Source organism: Scyliorhinus canicula, chromosome 11 (genome assembly GCF_902713615.1).
Source record: "Scyliorhinus canicula chromosome 11, sScyCan1.1, whole genome shotgun sequence".
Lineage (NCBI taxonomy): Eukaryota > Metazoa > Chordata > Chondrichthyes > Carcharhiniformes > Scyliorhinidae > Scyliorhinus > Scyliorhinus canicula.
The window spans coordinates 102,740,228-102,750,108 of record NC_052156.1 but is presented as its reverse complement, the minus strand read 5'-3'; the positions used below and the strand labels follow the sequence as shown (position 1 = coordinate 102,750,108).

The 9,881-nt window shown below is 45.4% G+C and overlaps 1 long non-coding RNA gene across 1 annotated transcript in view; it reads left to right on the top strand.

The window, feature by feature from the left end:
• LOC119973657 overlaps positions 1-9,179 on the top strand; it is a 29,523-nt gene extending 20,344 nt beyond the window's left edge. Inside the window, exons 2-3 of the long non-coding RNA XR_005462363.1 lie at positions 6,902-7,029; positions 9,000-9,179. This is a non-coding gene — a long non-coding RNA (uncharacterized LOC119973657). The remainder of the gene's footprint in view (positions 1-6,901; positions 7,030-8,999) is intronic.
• Positions 9,180-9,881: the final 702 nt, after the last annotated feature.

Here is a 9,881-nt window from a genome sequence, read left to right as displayed (position 1 = left end):
CTCAATTTAATTAGCAGAGAACCAGACAGCTACCGAGAGCCAGCGGGTGCCAGGTCTCACAGGGAAACTGTTTTCCATTCCGTTGAGGTGCTCGATGTAGGCGTATTGGGGGTTCACATGCAGCAGCTGAACCCTCTCAACTAGAGGGTCCGTCTTATGGCTCCTCCCGTGCCTCCGGAGTAGAACTGGTCCCGGAGTCGTCAGCCAACGTGGAAGCGAGACCCTAGAGGTGGACTTCCTGGGGAAGACAAACAAGCGATTGTGAGGGGTCCCGTTCGTGGCCGTGCAGAAGAGCGACGTAATGGAGTGTCAGGCATGGGCATCTCATTGTTGCTTCAATTTCTCCAACAGGAAAATAAGTTTCACCCACCCACACCATGCCACCGACTTTCCGTGATGTGACTTCTGGGAGCTCTGTCATGTCATGGAAATGAAATGAAAATCGCTTATTCTCACGAGTAGGCTTCAATGAAGTTACTGTGAAAAGCCCCTAGTCGCCACATTCCAGTGCCTGTTCGGGGAGGCTGGTACGGGAATTGAACCATGCTGCTGGCCTGCCTTGGTCTGCTTTAAAAGCCAGTGGTTTAGCCCAGTGTGCTAAACCAGCCCCTATGTCCAGCTGGAGTTGGCACCCTAGTTAGAAGGCTGTGTGCTCAAGCCCTATTGCACAGACTTGAGCAGATAAGCTAGGCCTAGTAACACTGAGGGAGTGCTGCATTGTCAGGAATGTTGCTTTTTGAGCGGCTCACAGACACCCCGACTGCATTCTCAGATAATGGAAGCAATCCTGCAGCCCCATTCAAAGCAGGGGAACTCTCCTGGTATTCTCATGCTGCCTCAGCCAATGTTCATCCATAACCAATAATGTGAAATGCCGGTTCAGCTAGTCATTAGCACATTGCTGTTTGTTGGTGGATTTGGTTACGATGGCACCAAAGGTTTTATCATCCTGGTAACAATAATCTTTGTTTGATTCAGACCTGAGTGCTTTTAAACAACAACTTTTAATAAACATTAACTAATAAGTGTTGGATTTATACAAATACATTGTTTAAATGACGTTCGATCAATCCAACCTGTTTCCTTCTTCATTCTCGTTCAAGGCAATTGGATTTCTAATCATCATGGGTGCAAATCCAATTCTGCTGAGTGCTCTGAAGTTGAAATGGAGACATGCTCCATCCTTATGTGATTTGACCATCTCGGTGTAGCTGCTCACTGGTTGTATGTGTTTTATTAAATTAAAATGTGAAAACCAATAAAAACATTATGTTACACATTTCAGGGCAGCACGGTGGCACAGTGGTTAGCATTGCTGCCTACAGCGCTGAGGACCCGGGTTCAAATCCCGGCCCTGGGTCACAGTCCGTGTGGAGTTTGCACATTCTCCCCGTGTCTGCATGGGTTTCACCCCCACAACCCAAAGATGTGCAGGGTAGGTAGATTGGCCATTTTAAATTGCCCCGTAATTGGAAAGAATAATTGGGTACTCTAAATTTATTTTAAAAAGTTACACATTTCAGTTCTTACGTTAAATTACAAGTTTCATAACTGCGCGTAATATCAAGCAAAGATGAAAATTTACAAAAAGCCAAAGAGCGAGAAAGAAAGCATAAACAAAGATCACCATAAATATTTACATCTACTTATGTGTCCCCCCCAATTTGGCCGATCTGCCTCAGCTGTCCCCCAGTGTTGGTCCCAGCGTGTATTAACCGGCAGATAATGTTGCTCCCTCTGGTTATCCGCTTGCCCTCTGGCCTGTCCCTGGCGGCTCTGCCTCTTGTGCCTCGTGATCTTTTTGACCGCCAGCTTTCCAGTCCCTCCAGGAACAGTGCTGCAGTGGCCAGAAGAGGCATTGCAAGGAGCTGCCTGGAACCAAGTGCCAGGAACTGGAGAAGAGGTTAATAGCAGGGATTCCAGGGTGGGGATTGTAGGATGGGTATGATTGGGGCCTCAGCGGGGGTCACCAAGCCATCAGGGGAGGACACCCCCAGTCGGAAGGAGGTTTCTGATGGAGGCCACACTGCCCACACCCCCATTTCACACCCAAGATCAAACTCTGTTCAATTCAGGGTTTCCTACACCAATCTGTCATTCACCTGGGCTTCTCATCTGAGGCTTTGCTTTCCCCAGCATTAAATCACGACCAGGTGTGGGGGGGGGGGGGGGGGCGTGGCAGTGAGATTTTGGAGGGAATCCCATCCATGCAGTTTCATGCTCCCCCCACCTTAGAACCTGCTGGGATGGGAGGGAGAGTGTAAAATTCTGGCTGTAGCTTTTGAGGTAAAAAGTGAAGAATCTTGGACATTCAAACTATTAGTGCTGGTAAAATCCAAGACTGAAAAAAGTCTGCTGGCCAAGATCAGCAAGAGACAGTCAGAATTTCCTGGGGAGTCTGATGCTGATGTGAAAGATTGATGGTGAATCAGATAGAGGTCGACAAAGAGTCTTGCAAACTGGATGAATGCACCACCAACAAAGATTTTTTTTTAAATTTAGAGTACCCAATTTTTTTTTCCAATTAAGGGGCAATTTAGTGTGGCCAATCTACCTAACCAGCACATCTTTGGGTTGTGGGGGTGAAACCCATGCAGACATGGGGAGAATGTGCAAACTCCACACGGACTGTGACTCAGGGCCAGGATTCAAACCCAGGTCGTCAGCGCCGTAGTCTCAGTGCTAACCATTGCACCGCATACAAAGATGATCCGCACCTCCAGAGCAAAAGCAACATGGAGGTGGATAATTGTCAGCACTCTCTGAGGGCATGATTCCAGAAGAGAGAGAGAAGGTGTTCCAAGGAACATCCATATTATTCCCATCAGCATCCTAAACAATATTCTCTCAATGGCCCAGAGCACATCTCCTTTATCTGTGTGATACTCATTCACCAAGTACATGATAGTCTAGAGATCCCCATTAAAATAACTAGTGAATGGACCATAGATGGAGATATTTTGCTTGATGTATTTGTGGGAAATACACTCTCTGTGTGCTGAGTTTGTGGTCATCCTCTGAACCTTTTCCATTAACTTGAGAGATTCCTGCACTTATTTACTCGGTAATTGTTCTGTAATTGAAAGTCCAATCAGACTTGAATCTCCTGGCACCTCCCAATTCTCTCTCCATCTGAGCTTTTCTTTCTGTTATTGTGTTCATCAGTGGGCCAAAAGACACCAAGTAATCGTCCCACAAACTTCCTCCCTTGTTCCTTCTCAGCTGCAAATACGTCATACATTTACTTTTCTCATCCTCACATAGTTGAAATGAAGACGTCGAGCACAGCCTGTTACATTAACTTATTCCTCCCCTGGCCCTCAACACTGTGGAGCTCTTTACCTCCCTCAGTCTCTCCCTTTCTCCACATCTCCCTCATTGTTAACTTGGCGCTCAAGGGGTCAGAGTTGAAGAACCGTGTCCAGTTATTTAATCAGCCGGGTGATTTATTCAAGAGAAAGTGAGATTGAAGATTGTTGAAGTATATTTAGGTATTGGGTGATAAAATCACAGAATCACAGAATAATGCTGTGCAGAAAAAGCCCTTCGGCCCTTCGAGTCTGCACCGACACATGAAAAACACCTGACCTCCCTACCTCCCATTTGCCAGCACTTGGCCCATAGCCTTAAATGTTATGACATGCCAAATGCTTATCCAGGTACTTTTAAAGGATGTGAGGCAACCCGCCTCTACCAGCCTCCCAGGCGGTGCATTCCAGACCGTCACCACTCTCTGGGCACATAGAACATACAGTGCAGAAGGAGGCCATTCGGTCCATTGAGTCTGCACCGACCCACTTAAGCCCTCACTTCCATCCTATCCCCCTAACCCAATAACCCCATCTTACTTTTTTTGGTCACTAAGGGCAATTTAACATGGCCAATCCACCTAACCTGCACGTCCTGCAAAACCAAAAAGGTTTTCCTCAAATTGATTGTTGGAGTATATTTAGGTATATTTAGGTATTGGGTGATAAAATCACAGAATCACAGAATAATGCCTTCTGCCCCTCACCTTCAACTTGTTCCCTCATAACTGACCCTTCAATTAAGGGGAACAGCTGCTCTCTAACCACCCTGTCCATGCCCCTCATAGTCTTGTACACCTCGATCAGGTCGTCCCTCAGTCTTCTCTGCTCTAGTGTAAATAACCCAAGCCTATCCATCCGCTCTTCATAACTTAAATGTTCCATCCCAGGCAACATCCTGGTGAATCGCTTCTGCACTCCCTCCAGTGCAATCGCATCCTTCCTATAATGTGGCAACCAGAATTGCACACAGTACTCCAGCTGTGGCCTCACCAAAGTTCTATATATAACTCCAACATGACCTCCCTCCTTTTGTAATCTATTCCTCGTTTGATAAAGGCAAGTGTCCCAGGTGCCTTTTTCACCGCCCTATTGACCAAAGGTCCCTTTGTTCCTTGGAATGTCAGGCCATTCATTGAATACTTCCTTGTCAAATTATTCCTTCCAAGTGTGTCACCTCACACTTTACAGGGTTTAATTCCATCTTCCACTTTTCTGCCCATATGAGCATCTCCTCTATATCTTTCTGTACCCAAACATTCAACCTCATTGTTAACCACCTGGCCAATCTTTGTGTCATCCACAAAGTTACTGATCCTACCCCCCACATACTCATGTATGTCGTTTATATAAATGATAAACAATAGGGGGCCCAGTACAGATCCTTGTGGTACACCACTGGACACTGGCTTCCAGTCACTAAAGTAGCCGTCTGTCATCACCCTCTGTCTCCTCCAGTGAAGCCAATATTGAATACACTGTATCAAGGTACCCTGTATCCCATATGCCTTCTTTATAAGTCTCCCATGTGGGACCTTGTCAAAGGCTTTGCGGAAATCCATGTAAACTACATCAACTGCACTACCCTCATCTACACACCAGTCACATGCTCAAAACATTCAAACAAATTTGTTAGGCATGATCTCCCTCTGACTAAGCTTAGGTGAATTGGACATTCTGAATTCTCCCTTTGTGTACCCGAACAGGCGCCGGAGTGTGGCGACTAGGGGATTTTCACAGTAACTTCATTGCTGTGTTAATGTAAGCCTACTTGTGACAATAATAAAGATTATATTAAGCCATGCTGACTATTCTTGATCAAACGTTGCCTCTCCAAGAGGAGATAGATTCTCTCCTTCAGAATTTTCTCCAATAGTTTCCCTATCACTGACGTGAGACCCACCAGTCCGTAGTTTCCTGGCTTATCTCTCCAACCTTTCTTAAATAGTGGGACAACAGTTCTCCAGTCCTCTAGCACCTTCCCCATGGCCAGGGAGGAATTAAAAATTAGGATCAGAGCCCCTGAAAACTCCTTCCTCACTTCCCACAACATCCAGTGACTCAATCCATCCAGATCTGGAGATTTGTCCACTTTTCAGCCTGCCAACACCTTGTCACTCCCTATGTCAATTTGCTCAAGAATCTCACAGGTTCTCTCCTCAAGTTCCATATCGGCCTCCTCATTCTCTTGGGTGAAGCCAGATATGAAATATTCATTCAACACCCTACCAATGTCCTCTGGTTCCACCACAGATTTCCCCCTTGGCCCCTAATGGGCCCTACTCTTTCCCATTGATATGCTTATAGAACATCTTAGGATTTTCCCTACTTTTACCAGCCAGAACTTTCTCATATCATTTAGTTGAGGCCTAATTGCTTTCTTAAGCTCCATCCTGCACTGTCTGTACTCCACTAAAGCCTCCATTGATTTGCTCGCCTTGTACTTGCTAAAAGCCTCTCTTTTCCTTCTCGTCATATTCTCTGGTCATCCATGGTTCTCTGGGCCTCTTACTCCTTCCTATTACCCTAGAGGAAACATGTTGAGCCTGTACCCTCCCTATTTATTTTTGAAGGCATCCCCCCCCCCCCCCCTCCCCACTGCTCTTTTGTAGATTTCCCCACAAGTAACACTTTACAGCCTACCTTAGCCAGAACCTGCCTTATTTTACTAAATTCCGCTCATCCCCAATCCAAAACATTTTTTTGCACTTGCCTATTTCTTTGTCCATAACAGACTTAAATTATACCATGTTGTGGTCACTATCACCAAAATTCTCCCCCACCAACACTTGTCTGGCTTCAATCCCCAGAATTGGGTCCAGCACTGCACCGTCCCTTGTTGGACCCTCTCCATATTAAGCTAAAAAGTTCTCCGTACACATTTTAAGAACTCCACTCTATTTAAGCCCTTAATACAGTGACTGTCCCAATTAATGTTGGGAAAGTTGAAATCACCTTATACAATTAACCTATTATTACCTCTGCGAATTGAGCACATATTTGCTCCTCAATTTCCTGCTGATTGTCTGGGGATCTATAATAAACATCTAGCCACGTGGCTGTCCCTTTTTTGTTCCTGAGCTCTACCCACCTAGCTTAATTTGATCTCCCCTCCAAGATATCATCTCTCCTTACTGCAATAACTGACTCCTTAACTAATATTGCAATGCCTCCTCTTTCACCCCTTCCTCTATCTCCCCTCAAGATTCTATATTCCGGGATGTTGAACTATATCCCCGGATGTTGTACTGCCAACCCTGCCCCACCCTCAACCACGTCTCCACGATATTGCAATTCTACGTGTCAATCATCACCCTTAAACTCATCCGTTTTACCTGTAATACTCCTGGCATTAAAGTAGAGGTCACCCAGCCTAGTTTTACTCCCTTGAAACTTACGACCACTGTATTCCCTCTGACTTGATAGCTTTTCTGTGTTATGCTGTGTCCCTATTCTGCTAACAGTCTGTGTCCCTCCCCCTGCCGTTTTAGAATATGTGGGTGCTTTTGTGAAAGGAATATATATTGTTACATAAAAGGTTAGAAGTTACTTACCCAGTGATAGGATTTGAAACATTTATTGATTTTCTTCAGAATTCAGCATCCAGTAATGACTGGATGAAACATATGCTTATGACAATGCTACACTGGAGAATTCAGAGGTGTCACAGTTTTGAGTTTGAGGATGTTCAAAGGCTGACGAGGCATCATTGAATTTTAAGGTAAATCTCTGATCATGCTTTCTTTTATACCTCATCCTAAATCTGCTATGTAGGAATCCACATGTTCTGTAGCATTGCCTCATATACTGAGCTTTTTTGGCCTTACCCCAAGAGGATTTGAGTATAGGAGAAAAGGTGCTTCAATTGTATAGAACCTTGGATAGACCGCACCTGGAGTTTTGTGTACGGTTTTGGGACCTTTACCTCAGGAAGGATATATTTGTCAGAGGGAGTGCAATGAAGATTCACCAGACTGTTCATGGCAGGACTATCCCATGAAGAATTAATCAAATAATAGAATCACTACAGTCCACTCGGCCCAACGAGTCTGCACAAACCCTCCAAAAGAGCACCTCACCCAGGTCCCACACACCCCGTCCCATCCCTGCAACCCCACCCAATCTACATACCCCAGGACACCAAGGGGCAGTTGATCATGGCCAATCCATCTAATCTGCACATCTTTGGACTGTGGGAGGAAACCCATGCATGGGGAGATTGTGCAAACTCCACACAGACAAGGCCGGAATTGAACCCAGGTCCCTGGCGCTGTGAGGCAGCAGTGTTAACCATTGTGCCACCGTGCCAATGACTGAGGAGACTTGACCTGTGTTCTTTAGAGTTTACAAGAATGAGAGGTGATCTCATTGAAAGTTACAAAACATTTAAGGACTGGACAGGGTAGATATAGAAAAGATGTTGCTCCTGGCTAGGGAGTTGTGGGTGGGGCGCGGTCTAGAACCATGGGACACAGTCTTAGAATAAGTGGCACGTTATTTATGACTAAGATGATGAATTTCATCAGTCGGAGGGTGAGGAATCTTTGTAATTCCACAGGGATCTGTGGAAGCGCAGTCATTGAGTCTGTTCAAGACTGAGATCGATGGATTTCTAAATACCAAGGATATCATGGGATATGGGGGTAGCATGGGGAAATGATATTGAGGTAGATGATCAGACATGATCTGGTTGAATGGTGGAGCAGGCAGGAGTGACTGAATGGCCTACTCCTGCTTCTACGTTCCTGTTACTGCACGTGGTTACTTATCGATTACAACTTCCAAAACATACATCTCGCTTCATCGTCACTGAACTGTCAGCGAGAGACGGTCACTGAGAGACTGATGAACAAGTGTCCGCCCTTACAGACGACATTTCCCGTACTCCTTACGAAGTGTCCTTGAAAATCTGCGAGAACTCCTCTGCTCTTCTTCAAATAGAACATAGAACGATACAGCGCAGTACAGGCCCTTCGGCCCACGATGTTGCACCGACATGGGAAGTCAAAAACTAAAGGCCATCTAACCTACACTATGCCATTATCATCCATATGCTTATCCAATAAACTTTTAAATGACCTCAATGTTGGCGAGTTCACTACTGTTGCAGGTAGGGCATTCCACGGCCTCACCACTCTTTGCGTAAAAAACCTACCTCTGACGTCTGTCCTATATCTATTACCCCTCAATTTAAGGCTATGTCCCCTCGTGCTAGCCACCTCCATCCGCGGGAGAAGGCTCTCACTGTCCACCCTATCTAACCCTCTGATCATTTTGTATGCCTCTATTAAGTCACCTCTTAACCTTCTTCTCTCTAACGAAAACAACCTCAAGTCCATCAGCCTTTCCTCATAAGATTTTCCCTCCATACCAGGCAACATCCTGGTAAATCTCCTCTGCACCCGTTCCAAAGCTTCCACGTCCTTCCTATAATGAGGCGACCAGAACTGTACGCAATACTCCAAATCTGTGATAGAATCTTAAGTGTCCACCTCAGAGCAGGCCAGGCCTTGGTTTAACATCTGACAAGAGTGACGACACCTCAGACAGTGCAGCATTCCCTAAACCCTGCACTGGAACATCAACCTTGAGATTTGTGTTCACGTCTCTGGTGTAGGTCTTGAACCTATAATCGTGCAAGCTCAAGGCAAGAGCTTTACTAAGATATTAATTCTGTTACTCTGTCAACAGACACTGCCTGGCCTGCTGAGGACTTCCAGAATCTTCTGTGTTTGAAATCCCTCTCTACTGCTGTAACATCAGCATTAATCCAGTGAAGAGTTTATGCTTGTTTTTCACATGGGAATTTCAAAATGCCAAGTTTTTCCTGTCTCAGTCACTTTTATATAAAAACTTGGGATGCCTCCTTTACCTGCGAGTTTAAATTTGTTGCAAAATCCTCCCAGCTTGTGGCAGCCAATTAAGTTCGCAATCGAGGTGAGGAATTCCTGAGTTTGATTCCACTTGCAAGAAAGGGCAGTTTAATCACAGGAATGCGACTTTAACAAAAACAAAAATGTGATTGTTTAGCACACAAATGCTGTATTGTCTGGGTTTAATCCGTCAAGGTCAGTTCTTGACTTGTAGCAATAGAGCAGCAAACTGTGACAAAATTCTTTTATCTTAAATGGCATGCCAGGATCTATGATCAGAATGAACCTGTTTGCAGACTTTGGTTGAAAGAATTCCAAAAACGCAGCCTCAGGAGCCCAGGGCCTTTCAGTGGTAGAGCGTTTCACCTTGACAGAGCTAGTCCACAGGTCCTGATGAGGTGCCAACCGTGGCTCAGTGGTCACACATCTCCCTCCGAGTCAGAATGTTGTGGGATCAAACTCCACTCCAAAGATTTTGAGGACCTAACCCAAGTTGATACTTGAGGAAATGCAGCACTGTCCGAAGTACCGTCTTTCAGACGTGGCCTTAAACCAAGGCCCTGCCTGCCCTCACCGGAGGGTGTGAGGAACCTCATCCTGCGGCATTATTTAAAGAAGAGTAGGGAAGCTTTCCGGCCAATATTTATCCCTCAACCAACACCATTAAAACAGATTATCCGGTCATTTATTTCATTGCTGT